The following is a 24,478-nucleotide window of genomic DNA, read 5'->3' as shown; positions in this document are numbered from 1 at the left end:
GGAGAGTCCTAGCAACCTCCTGGATCTATCTCTATAGATCATTATTCCCAGAATATAGGTTACTTCTCCTAAATCCTTCATGGAGAAATTTTCTGAAAGCCATTTTTTAACTAATTGCAACATGGGAACATCATTCCTTATGAGCAATATATCATCTACATAAAGGACTAAAAAGACCACCGTGCTCCCACTAATCTTCTTGTAAACACAAGGATCATCTTCATTTTGTGAAAAATCAAACTCTTTGATTGTTTCATCAAAACGTTGATTCCAATTCTGGGATGCTTGCTTTAGACCATAAATGGCCCTTTGTAACTTACAAATCTTATTTGCGTGTTCTTGGATGACAAAACCATCGGGTTGTGTCATATACACATCCTCAATCAGGTTTCCATTGAGGAAAGTTGTTTTAACATCCATCTGCCAAATCTCATAGTCATGATAGGCAGCTATTGCAAGCAGAATCCGAATGGATTTTATCATTGCTACAGGCGAGAAGGTTTCGTTATAGTCAACTCCTTGTCTTTGACTGAAACCTTTGGCCACGAGCCTGGCTTTATACGTCTGTACATTACCTTCCATGTCAGTCTTCTTTTTGAAGACCCACTTACACCCAATGGGTCTAATATCCTCGGGTGGATCAACCAAAGTCCATACTTGGTTAGTGTACATGAAATCCATTTTGGATTTCATGGCATCAAGCCATTTCCTAGAGTCAATGTCTGACATTGCTTTGTCATAGGTATTTGGTTCGTCATTCTCAACCAGAAGCACATCTCCATGTGTCGAGATGAGAAATCCATATCTCTCAGGCTCATGACGAACTCTCGTTGACCTACGAAGTCCTTGTGTGGAAGATTGGGGAATTGACACAACATCTTGTGTCTGATCTTCCTCGGGTTCCTAGAGAGGAGTATCTGTTTGTGGATCACCTTGAATCTCATCAAGTTTAACATTCCTCCCACTAACCACAGCATCTAAGAATTCCTTCTCAAGGAATACCGCATGCTTGGCAACAAACACCTTTTGTTCTTGTGGGTGGTAAAAGTAATATCCATTTTTTTCTTTTGGATATCCCACAAACAAACATCTCATTGATTTGGGTTCTAGCTTATTACTATCAACACGCTTGACATAAGCTTCACAACCCCAAATCTTAAGGAAAGATAAACTTGGCTTCTTTCCTTTCCATATCTCATATGGAGTTTGAGTAACTGATTTACTTGGAACCCTATTCAAAATAAAGATCGCGGCGAGGAGTGCGTATCCCCAAAATGAAATAGGGAGTTCAGTGCGACTCATCATGGATCGAACCATGTCCAACAAGGTCCTATTCCTTCTCTCAGACACACCATTCATCTCTGGTGTTCCAGGTGGAGTCCATTGTGAGAGAATCCCATTCTGCTTTAGATGATCTAGAAACTCACTGTTCAAGTATTCACCACCTCGATTTGATCGAAGTACTTTGATGTTTTTTCCAGTTTGTTTCTCCACTTCAAATCAGAATTCCTCGAACTTTTCAAAAGCTTCAGATTTGTGTCCATGAGATACACATTGTTAGAACGGGAGATGCTATGGCACACACCAAGAGGGGGGTGAATTGGTATAATTAAAAGCTTGGTAGAAACTTGAAAACATTTTGACCCAATTGAGGTTTTAGTGACTTAAAACATAGAACATATGAGATGATAAATGTAAAGCAAGAAGAATAAAAGACACAAAGGATTTATAGTGGTTCGGCTTAAACCAAGCCTAATCCACTACCTTAGCTCCCACTAAGGATTTTAAACCAATTCACTAAAACCTCCTACTTACACAAGTAGGCCCTCTAGCTACACAAGCTAGGAAATACAACCTCCCAATTTAATGGGCCCTCTAGCTACTGCTAGGAAAAATACAACCTCCCAATCTAATGGGCCCTCTAGTTATTGCTAGGAAAAATACAAACAATTGAATAGAGAATCTAAGAGTACAACTCTTAGTTACAATGATCTCTCGAAAATGATACAAGGTTTGAAGTAAATAATTACAAGTGAAGATCGAAGCCTTGAAGAGAGAAAATTAAAGCACAGACGATTTTAAATACAAATGAGAATAACAGTAAGCTCAAATAATTTCATTCTTGTCCATTAGCCTTCTCTTGATCATCTATGACATGTATATATAAGTGTCCCACAAAGTTAAAGAGAAATATAGCCGTTGGAGCTTTCTACAAAAAGAAATAGTCGACAGAAGAAATGCATAGTTGACTATTTTTACAAGTAAAGCAAGAAATAGTCGACAGATAAAACGAATAGTCGACTATCTTATAACACAAAATTTTACAATAGTCGACAGACACATTTGTATAGTCGACAGATGCAGAAATATGAAAAAAATTTTGAATTTTATGAGCAACAATAGTCGACAGACCAAAGGTCATAGTCGACTATCCTTACTCGATAGTCGACAGATGGCAAAAATAGTCGACAGATGCCTTGAATAGTCGATAAAACAACCAAAATAGTCGACTATTTTGAGGCATAGTCAACAGAATGAAAAACATAGTCGACTATCCTTTTGAAAAGATTGAAAATTTATCAAATCCTCATTTGATTCTTTTGAATCTTCATTTTGATTATTTTGAAAGCAAGTTGAGATCATCAAAAGTATATTTTGAAACAAATCACTCTCAACAAGCAAGTTTTTCAAATCACTCTCAACCATACTCAATATTTCTTCTATAAGTTTTCATATCTTGCTTCAAAACTTATATACTAAAAATTTATTTTCTCATTCATATAATCCACATAGTAGAAATTGATTTTTATATAGTCATTTATCAAAACCATTCATTACCAAGAGATATTAGATATCAAAATACTAGAAGATAGTTTTCTAAAATGAACACTTTCTAAAATGAACACACTTTCAAAAACATGTTCTAGTTGGTCTTTTGCCTTAGAATTATTTTGACCAACGATTTCAAGGAGATTCTTTTTAGATCTTAAAACTTGTTTATGCTAATCTCCAAATAATATAAAAGATCATAGATCATTTTAACAAAGCACTTTGAAATTGATTTTTGTTTCCAAACCATATGCTTTGATTGAGAAAAAAATACATTTGAAATTTTTCATCATCAAAACTAAACACAAGAGTAAAATATCACACATAACCAAAACGTGATCTATCATCAGTAAAGGTTATGAAGTAGACATACCCACCTCGAGCCTGGGTAGACATGGGCCCACACACATCAGTGTGCACAAGCTCTAACACTTCTGTGGCCCTCTCTCCCTTTCCTTTAAAAGGAGACTTAGTCATCTTGCCAAGTAAATAAGATTCGCAAGAACCATATGATTCATAATCAAATGTGCTAAGATATCCATTTTTATACAAATTGGATATGCGAGTCTCATTTATATGGCCAAGGCGACAATGCCATAAATAAGTGCCATTTAAATCACCTGATTTCAGTCGCTTAACATTTATGTTATTAACAGGAGTATCAACATCAAGAACATACAAACCGTTACATAATGTTGCTTTACCATAAAACAACTCATTTTTATAAAATGAACAACTATTGTTCTTAAATAAAAATGAAAATCCATCTTTGTCCAAACAAAAAATAGAAATAATATTCCTAGTCAAACTAGGAATAAAGTAAGAGTTATGTAAATCTAACACAAGCCCAGAGGGCAATGTCAATGAAAAAGTCCCTACAACTAATGGAACAACTCTTGATCCATTGTCGACGCGTAGGTCCCCCTCTCTTGGAGTCAATCGTCTCGTACCTCTAAGCCCCTGCACAGAAGTGCAAATGTGAGCACCAGATCCAGTATCTAATACCCATGTGGACTGATCAGAAGTAGATAGATTAACTTCAATAACATAAATACCTGAAGTACTCGAAGTAGAACTCTTCTTCTTCTTCACCTCTGCAAGGTATTCCTTACAGGTCCGTTTCCAATGGCCCGACTTGTTACAATGGAAACAGACCGCATCCTCTTTGCCCTTACGGGCTTTGGTCTTCTGGACTCCTCTAGATGGCGCTGTGGAAGTGAAGGATCCATAAACGAGGATACATAGCATGCAACGGAAGCGGTTTTTAAAAAAAAACTTTCCTCGTATTGATTAGAATCTAGGAAACTTACTTTTCCTTCGGATTACCGGACGGAATGAGGCGACAGGCGGAGGATGGGCGGGAGCTTCTTCTCGTGGTGGAGACGACGGCTATCCTGCAATCCTTCAGCTCCTTCGCATCAGAACTTGAAGGCTCTCTTTCGATCTTCCAAAGTATGACTCGAACTCGTGGCCTCTCTTTCGGTGAAGAAGAGTAAAATCGACTTAGGTGAAAAACAAACAAGGAGAGAATATATAGGGAGAACCCTAGGGTTAAAACCCTAGTGGGCCAAACCCTAGTGGGCTAAGTCCATTTAATTAATTTTCTAATTGGGTTAGCCCAATTAATTAATTAAAAACCAATGAACTATTATTTTATTCTAGCCCAATTAATTATGGACCATTCTGAATAAAATAATTCTCTCTCAATGTAATTCATCCAACAAGCCAACTGTATTAAATAATACATGAGTTATATCGAGCTACCCCGGGGACCAAAAGACAAATTATTCACGGTTACTAAAATGACCAAAATATCCCTGCTACCTAGTAGCTATATTTTGTCATTCTAAGTGTTCCAACTATCACCATATGGTAACACTGACCCCACGAATAATTCTGCATATGCAATGTCTTTGACCTACTAGTGTAATGACGAAAATACCCCTCTGCATAACACTCATCATTTAGAAAGGAATAATGTACTAACACCTCTCTAAATGATTTCTACCATCCTTAGATCACTAGTCCAATAATCCGTGACTACTCGAATGTACTTGCTTATCACTAGGAGCTACCCAGAAGCACACACTCTTAAGTCACGTTCCCAGGGCCCTGGATTATTTGATTATTCTTGGACAATCACAAGGGGGTGAATCACAGAAACTATCTTGTATCAGTCTGTCTTAGCTAATTAGAAACCATACTCCCAACTCAAAAGGTTATTGATCTTTGATAAACCTCACCTATAGTGAATCTAAGAATATAGCTCTAAGTTCACTAGACCACCAACTAATACTCAAGTATTAGAGTACTCGTCCACGTAGTAGCAGTGATAGACTAGCTCCATGATAATTAGTACTTTGTCATTAGCTTCTATCACAGGTCCACTCTACGCATTCCGAATGCGCTTGTACAATTAGAGTAAACGGACTGTTTACTGGCTAAGGCAAGCCATCCTCCATTAGGATCTATTGCACAATGATCTTATCATGATAGAATGCCCAGTTCTATCAAAAGATCAAGAGTAATATTTTCTTGCTCATTAAGTACCCATGATTCATGCCTAATTGTGAAGAACGACCCATCACATGAATCACTTACTTAATAGCATGGACACTTTTCCAACAATTAAATGCAAATAAAATATGTGCCATAAACTGAATAAAAGAAACATCATTACCATAAATTAAACAAAACGTGTCTTTAGGGCATACATTTCCAACAGGAAGAACTCTTCTTCTATTTGGCTTTCTTACTCTTAGGCTTGCCCTTGCGCCCCTTGGGACCTCCAACTAAGAGAACACTTCCCTTAGCCTTCTTGTTTATCTCGGGCTTAGCCTCCCACAACATGGACAGTAACTCTCCAAGAGTTTTATCCATATTCATCATATTTAAATTCATGATGAACTATCCATAACAATCAGGAAGGGACTGTAGCACAAAATCAAGGGTAAGTTCTGCATCCATACCCACACCAAGCTCTGACAATTTGTCAATATAGCCTATCATCTCAGTGACATGCTTTTCAACAAATGATCCCTCAGCCATACGGCACCTGAAGAGCTTTTTGGCAACGTCATAATGTTCATGCCTAGTTCGCTTCTCATAGAGATCCTTGAGCCTAGCCATGATCTCATAGGCAGTATAACCCTTATGCTGACGCCTATGTTTCGGGGTCATGGCTGTCAGGATGATACATTGAGCAGTGATCATATCACCCTTATGTGTCTTCCAGGCCTCATGTGCTACGGCATCCTCGAGTGATGATTCGGGAGGAAGAGGTGTCTCTATCGTATAGAGGATCTTCTCATGAGTGAGGACTATCCTCACATTCATCTCCCAATCGAGGAAATTCGTCCCATTGAAGGTATTATTGCCATCGAGTATCGATCTTATCGACACGTTTCCAGACATTCTGGATCAACAATATAATACCCCATATTTTTGTGAAGATGCCACGTATTATAAGTGAGTTAAAATACCGAAAAATATGTTTGAAATGGCAACAAGTGACCGAATCAGTCGCAGGGAGTGCCCTAGAGCTTAGATACCTAAGGACAAAGGTATAATTTTAACGAGCGTCTCGAGGTGAGACTTATTGCACTGAAAGAAATCAAATCAGAAATGGTTTTCGGTTAAGCTAAGTTATAACCTAAAAATACCGAATAATGGTAAAGGGCTTCCGAAAAATCGTATATATTGAGTAATTTTGAGTTAATAATTCTGGGATTTTAAGTTTCTCAATAAATTTGATGTTTGAGGGTATAATTCTAATTAGAGAAATTATCCAAACGAAAGAATGATGAAATTATGAGCTTAGGTGGTGAAATGTTAAAGTTGAAAACTTGAAATATGGGCCAAAGTGTTATTTGAAAGAAGTTTAGGGTTTTAGCTTGGATTTCAAAAGATGGATTAACTCTAGTTTTGGATTTCAAAAGCCACTCAATTATGGCTTTGAGTCTTTAGAGTCCATGGCTAAGATTGTGACAAGTGGCATAACACCATTGGTTGAAAGATTCTATAAATAGGCACCTTGAGTTGCTCTCAAACCATTCCAAACAAATTTGAGGACTTAAGCACTCTAAGAGGAGAAGCTTACTCTAGAGAGAGAGAAGGAGGTTCGGCAAGAAGGCGGGAAGAAAGCGGCGAAGAAGCGGCGGAGAACGAGCCTCGTCGGAGTTGCGGGTCTTCGCCGGAATTCACCAAAATCAGTCAGCAAAAAGGCGAGGTAAGTCCAATTTTTTTTGATAATCTTGTAGAGGGGGAAGATAGGGTTGCGTAGGTTCAAACGGGGGTCGAATCGGAGTTAAAACGAGGGAGATATGGCCGAAATACCAAACCGACACGTTGCTGTTCGGAATCTGGTGCCTGCGCGTGAGTTACACGCGCCAAATAATGGCTGCGCGTGGCCAGCCTTCTTGGGGCGCGTGAGGGCGCGTGAAAGGTCCTTTTTACATGAAATGTTCTAGTTATGCCCCTACTTTAATACCCTTCAACTTTATATAAAAATATTTGAGGTTAGATTTACCAAAACACATATTTTCTGCAGAAACCTAGGCCATTTGCTGTAAAATTATATCGTTGAAGAGATAACTCAACAAGGTGAGACTCCGTGTAACACCCGGTGTAACCGGTGTTAAGAGAATAAGAAAGGAAGTAAGTAAACTTCCAAAAATACCCTTGAGAAGGTGATGGATCATTGAGATTGAGAATGCCCATGAGAAGGGTATTTTGGTAATTTGGATAGAGAAATCCAATAAAGGGTATTTTGATAAATTAAAAATAATTCCTATGAAGAATTAGGTGTGTAAGTGAATAAAAATCCCAATTTGGTATTTATGTGGAGATATATGAGATTAATAAATTCACAAAGAGTAATTGGGAATTTTGGAATTTAATTCCATAAAGGAAATTTAATTTTGAAATAGGGAAAATGGTGGATATTAAATTATTTGAGGAGAATAATTATATTTTTCCTAAGTTGTGAATTAATGTGGTAATGCCACTTGGAGAGATGAGATTAAACTTGGAAGCCAAGGTTAGTGTCTTGTTGTGACACTTGGCATTTTGTGGTTCAAGTATAATTTGGTGAATTAAATAAATGCAAAAGTTATGATAATTGGTCTTGTAAGCATTTAATAAGAGGCATGATTATATGGATTAAAGAAAATCCAAAAGAAAATGGTAAATGGTCACCATTAATGCCTTGGAAAATAATGAGAGTTATTTAAATGGGAAAGAAATTATTTATGTCTCTCAAGTGTGATGGATGTGAAATTAGTCCCATTAATTTAAATGGGAAAGAAATGGAAATTAGTCACTCATTTATGAGTGAAAATGGGGAGATTAATTTAAATGGGAAATAAATATAAATTCAATGGATGAGATGTATTCTTGAATTAGAGAATAAATCCTATGGTGGGGATTTAAAGAGAAGAAATGGCATGGATTGCCATCCTAATAAAAGTGTGCTTTCTTTTAATGGTGGAGATGAAGTCTTGTAAAGACAAAGGAAATCCAATGGATGAGAGTAATCAAGACCAAAGCACATGGATTGTGCTTTCTTGTGTGGTTGGGATTTTCTTACAAAAAGCAAATGGAAATCAAGGGCTAAGATCAAGTCTTGAAATTGAGATTTCAAGACAAGGGTAGTATTTAAAGAGAAAGTAAGCCCTTGTCTCAAGTTTTTGCCATTTCAAAGAGAGAAAGAAAATGAGAGGAAGGAAGAGTTGTCTTCCAAGAAGAAGAAAGAAATGAAGAAGGAAGAAAGAAGAGAGATATGAAGAAGTCTCTCATGGAAGAAATAAATGAAGAAATGAAGAATGTAAGTATTCTTCCTTAGGCTTGTTTAAGTTTCTTCCACTTCTTTAATTGGTAGTTTAGCTTCTTTAAATTTTGTTTTAAGGAGCTCTTAAGGAGAAGAGTGGGAAAATGAAGCTAAGTGATTCTTGAAGCTTCAAAGAAAAGAAGAAGTTCTTGAGAAAGAACAAAGGTTGAAGGCAATGAAGCAAGGAGATTTTTAAAGATTCAAAGAGAAGAATGATGTAAGGGATGGCCCCAAGTGGTGGAGGCCTTGCATTGCATTGTAAGTAGGTTGCATAAATCTTTATGTATCTTTTTGCATGCTTTACTTGTACATGAGACCTATGGCCATGGGGGTGGGAAAGAAGTGGTAGGTTGATGCCTCAAACCATGTTGGGTTGTGAGGATGGAATGACCTAACCATGCTTGCATGCATTTGTTATTACATAGACTTGTTATGCTTGTATTTACTTTGCATATGCACCCTTATTGAGCTTAATAGCTCATGAGGTTTTTACCCTCACATGTAGGTTGTGAAAGCATGGTAAAGTAAAGGAAATGGTGGAATGGCATGTGGAAGCTTGGAAAGAAGATTCAAGTGTGGGTTATGGCTTATGGAAGCCTATGTTATTGTGTTTGAGTCATGAGATGTAAATTAACTTGATTATTAATGGTTGGTTAAAGCCTAAGATCATATGTGTATTGCATATCTTGAGAGTATTTGATTTTATATTAAGATGAGATGTTGGCTTATGGCATTTGAAGCCTAAGTTGTGATGTAAGTCTCATTGTTAAGGTATGTTGTAATAAATAAAGATTAAGAAGGGTTGTTTGAGAAATAAGGCCTTACAATGAGAAAAGTGGAGGATTTGATGCATTTGGAGGTGTGTGAAATTTCTGGAAAATTGGGAGTTGAGAAGCTCAAAAAAAAAAAAGAGAAAAAAAAATGAAGTGAAAGAGCAGCCAGCAGCTGGCTGCTGCAGCAGGCCGCAAGGCGGCCGTGCTCGCAGCCAGCCGCGCAAGCGCGCGCGCGCGGGCGGCCGCGCGCGGGTGGCCGCGCGCGCAGGCAGCCGCGCGCTGGTGGCCGGGTGCGCAAGCGGCCGCGCGCGGGTGGCCGGGTGCGCAAGCGGCCGCGCGGGCGCGCGTGCAAGCTAGAGCGCGGGCGGCCGCGCGCGGCCAGCCCGCGCGGCCTGCAGCCAGCGGGGCCCCGCCGGCCAATTTTTTTTTAAAATTGGAAAAAATGGGGAATTTTGGGGCATTTCTTAATTGAATTTGGGCCCCGGAGGAATTTTCAAAATAAATGAATTTTTCGGGCATTTGGAAAAAAGGCCGAAAATTTAAAAATTTGAAAATGATGAGTTTTTCCTCCAAAAATTGGTGATCCATCAATGGAGTGGTTTAAATGGTGATTTTTTTTGGAGCCCGATAAAATTCTTCGATAGAAAAGAATTAAATAAAATGAGAAAATGGCGATTGGGCGCCTGAAGGAGATTTTCTTTATAGCCAATGCGGTGTGGCTAAAGCCCAATTCTGCTAGTGAATCCTGGGATTCAACGAAGGGAAGGACGAGCCTAGTTCCCACCTAGGGCGTTTCTTCTTGAAACATGGTCCGCCCTTCATCAAAGACCGGGCAGGTGGACAATTCGGATAATTGTTCACGAGTAACACCCGTAAGTGGGAGCGGGGCGTTACACTCCGTGAGACTCCTATACTCCAAATCCTATTTTTATTCTCTTATGGGAGACTTCTATTGCATGAGACGTATTTCGTGAAGTTCTTACACATAAACGCTTGTTATTCTCTTACGTGAAATCATGATGCATATACGAAATGTATTTTTCTGAAAATTATATGCTATTGGCTTTTTAACTGTTGCATTTATAAAATTCGTGTGGCCATACTGTTGTACCTATTTATTGTTGGCCGAGGGCAAAAGTCGGAGATCCCCCGAGAGGCGCTGTGCGTGCGCCATCGAGAAAGTTCTCGTGGGGAAGACCGTGAGTCTAAGGCACAACAGATGTGGTGCTTGCATGAGTTCTATGAAGTTGGGCCGAAGTGACATGATTAGGGACTTCCCGAGAGGCGCTATGCGTGCGCCATTGAGAAAGCTCTCGTTGGAGGAGGCTGACGTGTTCACGAGGCACTTCAGAGTAGTTCTCGTTGTCTTCTCATACATTTTATACCTGATCATGCATCGATATAAACTGTTTTTGGAGTTTCTCACTAGAAGATTCATCTTCTAATTGGACTATGTCCCTGGAATATTCAAACGTTCCAGGTTCGACGAGCGGCTATAAGGGAAAGGAGGTAGCTGAAGAATTAGCTTAAATTACTGCTTGTAGCATGTTTAGCATATTTTTATTTATGCGTGAATCTATGTAATTTTGGATATGTTTAAGACGTTCAGTTATATCTTGCGAGAGATGATGTTCATGTAATTCATTTTGTAAACGTCTTGAACAATTTTATGATAAATAAAGTATTATGGTTGTGAACCATATCAGGTTCGATCTATCTTCCGCATTCAAGATTTTAACGCCTATCTGAGCTATTCGATTATTGGGTTTGTTAAGCTGAGAAGGTGTAAATTTGGGTTTTTGGGATATTGTGTGATGTATGATAGCTATTGTTATATGAAAAATTTTTATATTCCTGAAATCCTAAGTTATAACACGCTCAAGAAATTTGGGGTGTTACAATTGGTATCAGAGCGAACCTAAGGAAAAGTTCGCACGTGGCTAGATGAGTAAAGCCACCGTAAGTTTTGGGAATTAGGTTAGGATTTTTAAAATATTTAGTGGCATACTCTTGTTGCTTATTCAATTTGAATTGAACCGTGCCGCGATGATTTAATAGACCGCCCTGTCTTCTTGCTAGATGGTGAATACAAGAAGGAACAGGCGCGAGAGAGGCAATGGCGAAGAAAGCAACACCAACCCGCACCCAGGAGGTGGTGTGGAAGGTCAAAGAGATGCACGAGCTGACCTCGATGAAGGCCGGATAGATAGGATTGAAAGAATCCTTGAAGGAATGGCTGGGCGAATTTTGGAGTTGCAGCCCGAGCAAAGAAGAGTAGACTCCTTGGAGAGGTATCTACGACAAAATCCGCCAGTGTTTCGAGGAAAACCAGCAGATGACCCGGCAATCAGTGAATACTGGTTGGACCAGACCGAGAAGATCCTACAAAGATTGAGAATCTTGAATGAGGACAAGGTCGAGTGTGCGACCTATATTCTGGAAGAGGAAGCTGCCCAATGGTGGAGGTCTATACAGCGAGCGATACCTAACCGGACGGGATCTCAAGGGTCGGCGACAGATGTAGAATTGGGGGAGGCACCCCAGATGTCATGGGAACGATTTAAGGAATTATTCAATGGGAAATTCTTTCCCACTTGCTGGAAGTTGGCTAGAGCTCGAGAGTTCATGAACTTACGCCAAGGGCCAAATATGTCTGTGGCTCAATACGAGGCTGAATTTTTGCGGTTAATCAAGTATATGCCGCTGTACGGGATGGACGATGTGGAGAAGGGACGAAAATTCCTACAAGGCTTGCGAATTGAATTTCAACAGCTGATGAGCCTGGTCCATGTGGAGTCTTATGCAGACATAGTTTTCAAGGCTATGACCGTCGATGAGAATATGACGCGGGTAGCAGAACTAAAGGCCACGACGATTCAAGCTGGTGGACAATCAGAGAAATCCCACTCAACTATGGGACCTCGGGATGGGAAGATCGTGAAAAAGGGCAAGGCGTGCTTTAAATGCAAGAAGAGGCACCCGGGCAAGAGGTGCGATGGCCAAAGTATTGTCTGTTACACCTGTGGACAACCCGGGCATACTTCCAGAAATTGCTCGAAGGGAATGGTCCAAGAAGGTAAAGCTATAGCAGCAACACCAGTGAGCGTGATCTGCTACAATTGCAACCAGCACGGGCACATCTCGAGGAATTGCCCGAAGAAGAAAGAGCAACCACTAAAGATTGAAGAGGGAAAAGGACCAGACAGGGACGAGTTTATAACTTGACCAAGGAGGACGTAGAGGCGAATCCTGCAGTTATCCAAGGTACTCTCTTCATTTTGGATACTCATGTGCATGCATTGATAGATCCAGGGTCTACTCATTCTTTTATATCGCATGCTTTGGCTGGGAGTTTGAGAGTAGAAACCGAGTCTATGGGGTGTCTTATGGTGATTTCGACACCTATGGGAAAAAGTATAAAGTCCTCAGAAATGGTGAGGGGATGTGAAATTAGCCTGAGTAATGTTTAGTTCCAGGCTGATCTGATTCTGTTAGAAGTATATGACTTCGACATAATCTTGGGGATGGACTTCTTGTCCAAGTACGACGCCAATATAGACTGTCGTAGGAAGATAATGACCATAAGGAAACCCGAGGGAGGGTGGGTCAAATTTCAGGGGCAAGGCAACCCCAACGTTGGAAAGATGATTTCAGCAATGAAGGCTGTAAAGTTGTTGAGCCGAGGAGCTCATGGATTCATAGCTTATGCTCAGTTAGAAGAAAGAGAGGTACCGAAACTCGATGAGGTGCGAGTGGTACGAGAATATGATGACGTGTTTCCAAAAGAGTTACCGGGACTACCTCCACCCCGGGAAATTGAGTTCTCAATTGAGTTAATGCCAGGAACCCAGCCAATATCAATTCCGCTATATCGAATGGCTCCGGCAGAGATGAAAGAATTGAAGAGTCAGCTACAAGAGTTGACTGATAAGGGGTTCATTAGGCCAAGCACGTCGCCATGGGGTGCACCAGTGCTATTTGTGAAAAAGAAGGACGGGAGTCTAAGGATGTGCATTGACTACCGTCAGCTAAATAAGGCCACGGTAAAGAACAAGTATCCGCTTCCAAGGATAGACGAGTTGTTCGATCAACTACAGGGAGCGAAGGTGTTCTCGAAGATTGATTTGAGATCCGGATATTATCAGCTGAGAATTAAACCAGATGATGTTCCGAAGACAGCATTCCGGTCAAGGTATGGCCATTTTGAGTATTTTGTAATGCCATTCGGATTAACTAACGCTCCAGCAGCGTTTATGGATCTTATGAATAGGGTGTTCAAGCCCTACCTGGATCGGTTTGTGATCGTCTTCATAGATGATATATTGGTATATTCTTCGAATGAGAGTGAGCACGAGGAGCACTTGAGAATAGTGCTAGGAACCCTCAGGAAACACCAATTGTATGCCAAGTTCTCGAAGTGCGAGTTCTGGCTTTCCCAAGTGGCGTTTCTTGGGCATGTGATCTCAGCCGAAGGAATCTCAGTGGATCCAGCTAAGATTGGGGTTGTTCGAGGATGGAAGCAGCCGACATGTGTGACCGAAGTACGAAGCTTTTTGGGATTGGCAGGCTACTATCGAAGATTCGTGGAAGGGTTTTCGAAGATAGCTGCACCTATGACGAAGCTCATACGAAAGGAGGTCAAGTTTGAATGGACTGCCAAGTGCGAGGAAAGCTTTCAAGAGCTCAAAGACAGACTGACCTCGGCACCTGTTCTGGCAATGCCTAGTGGGCCCGGTGGATATGTTGTATACACCGATGCCTCGAAGGTTGGTTTGGGTTGTGTATTGATGCAGCATGGTCGAGTAATAGCATATGGATCACGCCAGTTGAAGAGGCACGAAGTGAACTACCCAACGCATGACTTGGAGCTGGCAGCGGTGGTATATGCTCTGAAGCTATGGAGGCACTACCTATACGGAGAGACGTTCGATGTATTCACAGACCACAAAAGTCTAAGGTATGTGTTCTCGCAGAAAGAATTGAACATGAGGCAGCGACGATGGATGGAGTTCCTGAAGGACTACGACTGCACTATCTTGTATCACCCGGGGCGTGCCAATGTGGTAGCTGATGGTTTGAGTAGGACTGTGCCTACTGTTATGGCCGGGTTGATGGTCCAGGAGTGGCTGTTGATTGAGGCTTTTAGCCTGATGACGGTGAGTGTAGTGCCGAAGGAATCTTCTGTCCTAGTAGCTGGCCTGGCGGTTCAACTGGATCTGGAGACCGAGATACGGGAGGCTAGTGGGAGTGATCGACGTATACGTCTATGGGTAGATGAGCAAGGCCAGCCCAAGAGTCCGGATTTTGAGATGCGAAATGGCATTCTTAGATTTCGGGGTAGAGTGTACGTGCCAAACCTTCGAGAGTTGAGGCAGAAAATTTTAGATGAAGCCCACAGAGCTAAGTATACCGTGCACCCGGGAGCCACGAAAATGTATCGAGATCTTCGAGAAATCTACTGGTGGCCTGGGATGAAGGCCAGCGTGGCAAGGAGAGTGGCACAATGCGATATATGCCAAAGGGTAAAAATTGAGCACCAGAAACCCGCAGGGTTGATGAGACCTTTGGAAGTTCCCGAGTGGAAATGGGAACATATCACGATGGATTTCGTAACAGGATTTCCAAAGAGCCGAAGGGGCAATGATGCCATTTGGGTGGTGGTAGACAGGTTGACAAAGTCAGCCCATTTCCTGCCTACGAGGATGGATCAACCGGTACGAAAATTTGCAGAGCAGTACGTGAAGGAAATTGTACGACTCCATGGTGCACCGGTAAGTATAGTTTCAGATCGGGACCCAAGGTTCACCTCGAGGTTTTGGGAGAGTTTGCAGGAATGCATGGGGACTCAGCTAAAATTGAGTACGGCTTATCATCCCCAGACTGACGGGCAATCAGAGAGGATAATTCAAACGCTTGAAGATATGTTGAGATCCTGTGCCCTTGATTTTGGAGGGAATTGGGAGGAGCATCTGCCATTGGTAGAATTCGCGTACAACAATAGTTACCACGGCAGCATTGGGATGGCTCCTTATGAGGCTTTGTATGGAAGGAAGTGTCGGTCGCCTATCTGTTGGACCGAAGTAGGGGAACGACAGATGTTGGGGCCCGAGCTTGTGCAACAGAGTACCGATAAGATTCGAGTAATCCAAGAGAGGATCCGAGCGGCGCAAAGCCGACAAAAATCTTACGCAGATCAAAGAAGAAGGGATCTAGAGTTCGAGGTGGGAGATCTAGTGTATCTCAAGGTGTCGCCCCAGCATTTGGTGACGCGTGGAAGCGGTAAAGGAAAGCTGAAGCCAAGGTATATAGGACCATATCCGATTGTGGAAAGAGTCGGACCTTTGGCCTATCGATTGGAGCTTCCACCTAGCTTGTCTGGGATTCATAATGTGTTCCACGTCTCCCAACTTCGAAGGCATGTGCCAGATCCAACCCTCGGAGTTCGAGTGGAGACAATTGAACTAAGGGATGACTTGACCTACCCGGAGTCACCTGGAGCAATTTTAGATCGTCGGACTCAAGTATTGCGAAATAAAGAGATCCCGTTAGTGAAGGTTCAGTGGGGAAAGCACTCAGATGACGAGGCAACGTGGGAACTTGAGGAAACAATTAGGAAGAAATATCCTCATTTGTTCGAGGAAATGGAAATAGAGTAGGAAATTTTTATATTTTCTTCCAGAAATTGTATGCAATAATTATTTAACCTTCAATAATGTTGAGTATGTTTCAAATTTCGAGGACGAAATTCTTTTAAGGAGGGGAGAATATAATACCCCATATTTTTGTGAAGATGCCACGTATTATAAGTGAGTTAAAATACCGAAAAATATGTTTGAAATGGCAACAAGTGACCGAATCAGTCGCAGGGAGTGCCCTAGAGCTTAGATACCTAAGGACAAAGGTATAATTTTAACGAGCGTCTCGATGTGAGACTTATTGCACTGAAAGAAATCAAATCAGAAATGGTTTTCGGTTAAGCTAAGTTATAACCTAAAAATACCGAATAATGGTAAAGGGCTTCCGAAAAATCGTATATATTGAGTAATTTTGAGTTAATAATTCTGGGATTTTAAGTTTCTCAATAAATTTGATGTTTGAGGGTATAATTCTAATTAGAGAAATTATCCAAACGAAAGAATGATGAAATTATGAGCTTAGGTGGTGAAATGTTAAAGTTGAAAACTTGAAATATGGGCCAAAGTGTTATTTGAAAGAAGTTTAGGGTTTTAGCTTGGATTTCAAAAGATGGATTAACTCTAGTTTTGGATTTCAAAAGCCACTCAATTATGGCTTTGAGTCTTTGGAGTCCATGGCTAAGATTGTGACAAGTGGCATAACACCATTGGTTGAAGGATTCTATAAATAGGCACCTTGAGTTGCTCTCAAACCATTCCAAACAAATTTGAGGATTTAAGCACTCTAAGAGGAGGAGCTTACTCTAGAGAGAGAGAAGGAGGTTCGGCAAGAAGGCGGGAAGAAAGCGGCGAAGAAGCGGCGGAGAACGAGCCTCGTCGGAGTTGCGGGTCTTCGCCGGAATTCGCCAAAATAAGTCAGTAAAAAGGCGAGATAAGTCCAATTTTTTTTGATAATCTTGTAGAGGGGGAAGATAGGGTTGCGTAGGTTCAAACGGGGGTCGAATCGGAGTTAAAACGAGGGAGATATGGCCGAAATACCAAACCGACACGTTGCTGTTCGGAATCTGGTGCCTGCGCGTGAGTTACACGCGCCAAATAATGGCTGCGCGTGGGGGCGCGTGTCCAGACTTCTTGGGGCGCGTGAGGGCGCGTGAAAGGTCGTTTTTACATGAAAGTTTCTAGTTATGCCCCTACTTTAATACTCTTCAACTTAATATAAAAATATTTGAGGTTAGATTTACCAAAACACATATTTTTTCAGAAACCTAGGCCGTTTGTTGTAAAATTATATCGTCGAAGAGATAACTCAACAAGGTGAGACTCTGTGAGACTCCGTGAGACTCCTATACTCCAAATCCTATTTTTATTCTCTTATGGGAGACTTCTATTGCATGAGACGTATTTCGTGAAGTTCTTACACATAAACGCTTGTTATTCTCTTACATGAAATCATGATGCATATACGAAATGTATTTTTCTGAAAATTATATGCTATTGGCTTTTTAACTGTTGCATTTATAAAATTCGTGTGGCCATACTGTTGTACCTATTTATTGTTGGCCGAGGGCAAAAGTCGGAGATCCCCCGAGAGGCGCTGTGCGTGTGCCATCGAGAAAGCTCTCGTGGGGAAGACCGTGAGTCTAAGGCACAACAGATGTGGTGCTTGCATGAGTTCTATGAAGTTGGGCCGAAGTGACATGATTAGGGACCTCCCGAGAGGCGCTATGCGTGCGCCATTGAGAAAGCTCTCGTTGGAGGAGGCTGACGTGTTCACGAGGCACTTCAGAGTAGTTCTCGTTGTCTTCTCATACATTTCATACCTGATCATGCATCGATATAAACTGTTTTTGGAGTTTCTCACTAGAAGATTCATCTTCTAATTGGACTATGTCCTTGGAATATTCAAACGTTTCAGGTTCGACGAGCGGCTATAAGGGAAAGGAGGTAGCTGAAGAATTAGCTTAAATTACTGCTTGTAGCATGTTTAGCATATTTTTATTTATGCGTGAATCTATGTAATTTTGGATATGTTTAAGACGTTCAGTTATATCTTGCGAGAGATGATGTTCATGTAATTCATTTTGTAAACGTCTTAAACAATTTTATGATAAATAAAGTATTATGGTTGTGAACCATATCAGGTTCGATCTATCTTCCGCATTCAAGATTTTAACGCCTATCTGAGCTATTCGATTATTGGGTTTGTTAAGCTGAGAAGGTGTAAATTTGGGTTTTTGGGATATTGTGTGATGTATGACAGCTATTGTTATATGAAAAATTTTTATATTCCTGAAATCCTAAGTTATAACACGCTCAAGAAATTTGGGGTGTTACAAACAACCTGAATTATAGAGATAAATGTTATAATCATATTTAATTACGAAATCATAAATTGCAAAAAGTAACATTTTATGATTGCTCCCACTATTTTCTACGAGTTTGCCACCCTCAAGACATAGCTCGGGAAATCCCGTTGGAAGATTTCCTAGTGAGCTAGGATCCCATCTCCCCTCGCACAACCTTGAGTGACTCAACAAATTGTGTTAGGATCGATTAGGTAGGTCCTTGCTACCAATTGCATCTCCATGCAACTTCTAGATTCATTGGGTTGACAACTCCTTGTCAAGCACATCTTATGTGACTCCCAATCTTTGCCTCTATACTCAATAAGGCCTTGAGTGACTCAACAAACCTCACCTTTCTAGTTAAGTCAGACCCATCATTCAGGGACATCTCATGGCCCTTGAAACACAGGTATCATAGGTGACACATGACCTTGAGTTACTCAACAAATCAAGTGCCAGCTAGAATCCTAATGCATCATAATGATGGAAAGCAAGTTGGCTTAATATTAATGAGGGATTTATTATTTATTTATTTAGGTCTCATCACATGCAATTAATCAAATTAATAATGTATAATAAACAACTCAAACCGGTGTATGGTATGGATAACTACGGCTAGCCCCCTCGAGCCATAGAAGGGAAGCTAGCGGGTCAAACCTAAGTGAAGAATCACAATTTGCTTCTCAAGCACATTCTTCAAGCCTTCATTGGTCTTCGAATCTTGTCTTCAATTTGGCTCTATCTCTTTCACTTCATACAAACTACAACTATCACTACTCTATTCTATTCTACATACATTACATAGAATCAGAAACCCCAAGTTACATTCGGGGGGAGTGAGATGAGAAGAGAATGTACATCAGAGTATAAGAGAGGCAGGACACGCAGACCCTATTTCAAAAACCAAATTTACAAGCATTCATTTCTAACAATAAGATAAATGGTCGACTCGATCCATACCATACACCCATGCAATCAATCACATTGATTCATTTAGATTATGTTAATTAATTGCCGCATATGTTTCAATCTTAATGAAACGTTTTCAATAAATTGAAATTTTTTATAGTTTTGGAAAAACAAAATTGTTTTAATTGTGTTGGGCTTGGGCTCCATCCATTAGTCTAACTAACAAGGCTCAACAGGCCTTGGATCAACTAATGTATGTCAAACATACACTAGCAACCCAATAATTAAAAATAATCCACTTAACGGCCCTGGCCCAATTTTAATCACGGCCCAAAAGTGTCATACACTCATGGATCGGATCAAAATAATAAAATAGCCAAACAATTTGGCCGGGCCCCACCAAAGGGAATGGAACGCACTGGGCCATCGAAGGGTCAGCCCGGGTGCTTCAGTGGACCCCGGAGAAGGGTTAAATCAAAGCCCGAGGAAGCAGGAGGGGCCGGGAGGTGGCTGGGCAGCATCTCACACATGCTGCCAGCCCAAAAAGGGCCAATGGCCGCGGCTAGTGCGCACTGGGCGCGCATGGGCCGTGCCTAGAGTGCGTATGGGCCGCGCCTAGCGTACACGGCCGCGCCTCGACGCGCGCAAGGGCTGCTTGGGGGGGCGAGCGCGGACCACTGGGCTGCGCGGGTCGGCCGCGGCTGCGCGCGGGTCATCCGTGTAACGACCCATCAGAGAGTTAAGTATTTATTTAGCATTGATTAATTTATTTCATTAATTTTTAGTTTAAGATATTGCGAGTTAATTACTTAATGTGGCAATTGAGATTTTATTTGAGAAAATAATATTTGAATAACATTAGATTCTTATTAAATTGTGAGGATTGAATATAAGAACATGGCAGTCTTTTAGAGGTTTGTTAATTAGAATTAAATTATTTAATTAAGAGTTATTATGTTGGAAGAATCCTTGCAAGAAGAAGGATTAAATTATAGTCTCCTAATTACTAAAGGAGTGTGAGTTATGGGTTTAGGGTTGTATTTCCTACTTATATATACATATATATAAGCCTTTAAACTCTAGCATAGAGTCACGCCGTGAAGAACAAAGAAAACAAATTGAAGAAGCCTAGAGTTCATCCAAGTTCCATCCGTTGGTCTTCATCGGTTGATTAATCAAATCAAAAGGCAAGTTCTTTTCCTTGTAAATCATTTTTACAGGAGCATGTGTAGCAATCAAACTCAACTTTTGTAGGATCTATATTGAATTGCAGATTAGTTTTTACATACATATATATCAGCGTAACAGTGTGCATGATCAGATTATTCATTGGATCTTTATCTTTGATTCTTCAAGTTTTAATCCATTGTTCATTCATATGATTGTTTCTTACCAATTGGGACTTGTTTTCCCAAGATTTCTTTCGGAATGGTGTTGTTATTTAGCTTTAAATTGAATCCATGGCGTCTCTGTCCGTGTCTCGTTTTTGGGTTTGGAAGATGAAGGTATTCGGATACAAGAATTCAGTATTCGGATACCCAGTATTCCAGAATGTTTTTGTTCTCTTGCAGGCCAATTTTGATCTTGATGGAGACCGAATCTAGGAAACTTCAAAACATAAAAGTTGTAGGTCTTCCTCTTGTATTTCCATATCAATTTGAATCAGCTCAATCGGAGTTCATAAGAGAGATTTTTGGCCAAAATATGAAAGGGTATCAATCTGTCCACCCAGCATTCCAAAAAGTTTTTGTTCTCTTACGGGCCAATTTTGACCTTGATGGAGCCCGAATCTCGGAAACTTCAAAACATAAAAGTTGTAGGTATTCCTATTTTATTTACACATCAATTTTAATCAGTTAAATCTGAGTTGAGAAGAGAGAGTTATATAAAAAATACGAAAGGGTATCAATCTGTTCCGAATTCCGTGTTTTCTTAAAGTTGTCTCTTTGAGTTTTGTTCTTTTGCGGGCCAATTTTGACCTTGATGGAGCCCGAATCTAGAAAAAATTGAAACATGAAAGTTTTAGGTCTTCCTCTCGTATTTCAATTGAAATTTGAATCAGATCAATCTGAGTTCAGAACAGAGAGTTATGGTAAAAATACAAAAGGGTATCAATCTATCCACTCAGCATTCAAGAAAGCTTTTGTTCTCTTGCAGGCCAATTTTGACCTTTATGGAGCCTGAATCTCGCAAAATTCAAAACATGAAAGTTGTGGTTCTTCCTTTTTTATTTCCATATCAATTTTAATCAGCTCAATCGGAGTTTAGAGAAGAGAGTTATGGCTAAAATACGAAAAGGTAACAATCTGTCCCGAATTCCGTGTTTTCTTAAAGTTGTCTCTTTTAGTATCCGGAAGCCTTTATCCCAGATTATCCAAATACCCTTCAGAGTATCCGTATGCCTTTTTTTCTAGTATCTAGATGGGTCTCCTCAGAATTTCAAGTAGGCTTCCAGAAAGTCCAATTCAAGTTTAACTTCGATAAAATAGTCAATACACCTATTGAATTTAAATGCCAGATTATATTGAGTTAATCATGCCCATGCCATAATACATAGTTCCTGGAATATTTGTATTCTAATACATTGAAGATTAGATTACATGTTTAGTATATTATTATGACATGGTCAGCATTATTTGTGAGATTATGTGCATACATTTTTGGTATGAACATTTGGCACGATTTTATATGGAGCACTACACATTGTGTGTCAACATATATATGTGCACAACATTGCATTAAGCGTGCCAGGCGGCTTGTCCGCGGGGATCCCACCAGTTTAGTTTTCAGTTTTGTTTTACTCGCCTGTTGTCGACTAAGGAGCCAAGGGCATATTGCCCACAGTATGTGCTTACAGTTTTTGTGTATGCAGGATTCAGATCAACCAGGTATGTATTACAGTTATGTGGGCCTACGTGCCAAAGCTGCATACTTGCATTTAGTTTACAGTTTATGTGCATTACATCTTATAATGCCATCCAGTGATTATTATATCTCTCAGTACAAGTTTAGTAAGTTTTAATCAGTATCGATATTTCTCGATTCAGCTTCAGTTTTTCCTTTCCAGTTTATTACTTGCTGAGCTTTGTAGCTCACCTTGTACTATTCACCATTCCAGGTCCTAGCAGGGGAGTACCAGATATGGGGCCTAGCAGTAGTGTCCAATAGTGTGTGTACATGGAGTCACTCAAGACCAAAGATGTCTGGGAGTTGTCAGTTTATTAATTAGCGTTTGATCAGTTTAGGTTTATTTTCTATTCCAGTTTAGGGATTTCCCTTAGATGCAGTTTATGATTTCATTTTTTGTTGACTCAGAGTTTTATTACAGTTAATTGACATATACAGTATTGGTATCAGAATTCAATTTATCAGTCAATTTATTTTCTTTTTCCCGTAGCACCTCTTCTCGGGCAGATCTAGGAAAGGGGGTGTTACAGTCCGCGAGCGCGCGGGTCTTACCAGCGGGCCGCGCCCGGCCGCCCCACGCGCGCGCGCACGGCCTCACCTGGCCAGGCCCTGTGCGGGGCCGGGCCCTGCTCGGCCACGTCTTTTGACCCACTGGTGCATCCGTATGCACCCCGAACCTCGTTTCACCCTTTTTCGTGTCATACACGATCTTTTTCCTTTCACCCAAAAACGTTTTGCAATCCAAAAATATAAATGCAACAATTATTTAATTTTTTCATAAATAACAACATAACAGAATCCGCACGTAAGGAATTGAAATATTTCGACGATGACTCTGATACCACTGAAAGTAAAGCAAGATCGCTACGGGGCAAGCACATAGTTCAAAAATTTGAACCTTACCCCGATCCCGGCGATTGGATCAACGTCGAAATCAAACAATCACATACATAATAAAGTAAATCTAACCTTTAGATTTTTAAGTCGTTTGCGGATTCAAGCCGTCCAAGTGTCCGGCCTCTAACTTGTGATACGCGGCACGTGTCCATTGACGAGGAGAGCGGAATGAGAGTGCTAGCTCATTCTCCTAACAAGGCTTATGAATGGACGGGAAAAGAATCGATTTTCAACTCTTGAAAACCAACAAAAATAATAGGCTTAATTTGGGCATCACATAAAGGACTATTTATATAGAAGCAACCTCCTAGGGTTTCCCAAACCCTAATGGATATGGATTTGGCTAGCCCATTAATCCTAGTCCAACTAGAAATTAAAGTGGCCCAAATCCATTTATAAAATATTTGGCCCAAATCTAATTCAAGCCCAAATATTTAATATTTAATATTTGGCCCAAATATAATTTAGCCCAAATATAATATTTATTATTTAATATTTGACCCAAATCTAATTTAGCCCAAATATTTAATTTAATTTAATATTTGACCCAAATACTTTATTTAGCCCAAGTATTAAATTAATCCCAAATTATTAAATTAGAAACTTCTTTCTAATTTAATCAATTGTTATTTTAGGAAACTCTTTCCTTTATGACGACCCCTCGTCACATCGACGTCATTATGTCTGTTTGTTCTTTTCCCGTGAGAACCTACGACGGCACAACTTCTTGCCAAAGTGTCCCACTTAACCATACGGCCGCTTTCCTAGTTTAAGCCAGGGACCATGCCTATTGCGTATGACTCATTAGGCTCCCGAATATGTTGGCAATGTGTCGGTACGAACACATAAGACAAGATTGGCCTCTAGCAAGGCATCATGCCTACACAATTATTCAGAAGGATTCATAATCCGCAAATAACCTTTCACGAGCATGGTTACCGTGTAATTCGATCCTCTCGTCAATGTATCCTATGTGATCTCAAGTTGGCAATGTGTTGCTTGATTATGATCACATAAGTCTTTCTTCAGTTATTCGGATATCTTCACTTAATAGAAAGTGAATCAATAACTCCTTATTGATCTCTTTTTCACCATGGCCATGGATTTAAAGTGAATATCCACCGAAGGCGCCTTAGATACATCATCCTTTATCAAGGGATAGACGAGTCCTATCTTGGTTACGCACCCATCTTCATAAGCCTCACGATATGCCCAACGATCGCCCACGTGCAGCCTTTATCTAGGCCCATCGAAACGATGTCAAAGCATATCGGTCTTCTTATGAGATGACCGTGACAACCTCAGGTCCAAGGATTAGTTATACCCATCTCATATGAGAATTCCATCAACATATAA

General features: G+C 40.5%; 1 long non-coding RNA gene across 1 annotated transcript in view; it reads left to right on the top strand.

Annotated features, from left to right (window-relative positions):
- Positions 1–6,908: 6,908 nt before the first annotated feature.
- Positions 6,909–24,478, top strand: part of LOC127804216 (uncharacterized) — a 90,208-nt gene continuing 72,638 nt past the window's right edge. Inside the window, exon 1 of the long non-coding RNA XR_008023667.1 lies at positions 6,909–7,057. This is a non-coding gene — a long non-coding RNA (uncharacterized LOC127804216). The remainder of the gene's footprint in view (positions 7,058–24,478) is intronic.

This window comes from Diospyros lotus, chromosome 6 (genome assembly GCF_014633365.1).
Source record: "Diospyros lotus cultivar Yz01 chromosome 6, ASM1463336v1, whole genome shotgun sequence".
In the NCBI taxonomy this organism is placed as follows: Eukaryota; Viridiplantae; Streptophyta; class Magnoliopsida; order Ericales; family Ebenaceae; genus Diospyros; species Diospyros lotus.
The sequence above is the reverse complement of the archived record's forward strand: the minus strand, read 5'-3'. Positions and strand labels throughout refer to the sequence as shown.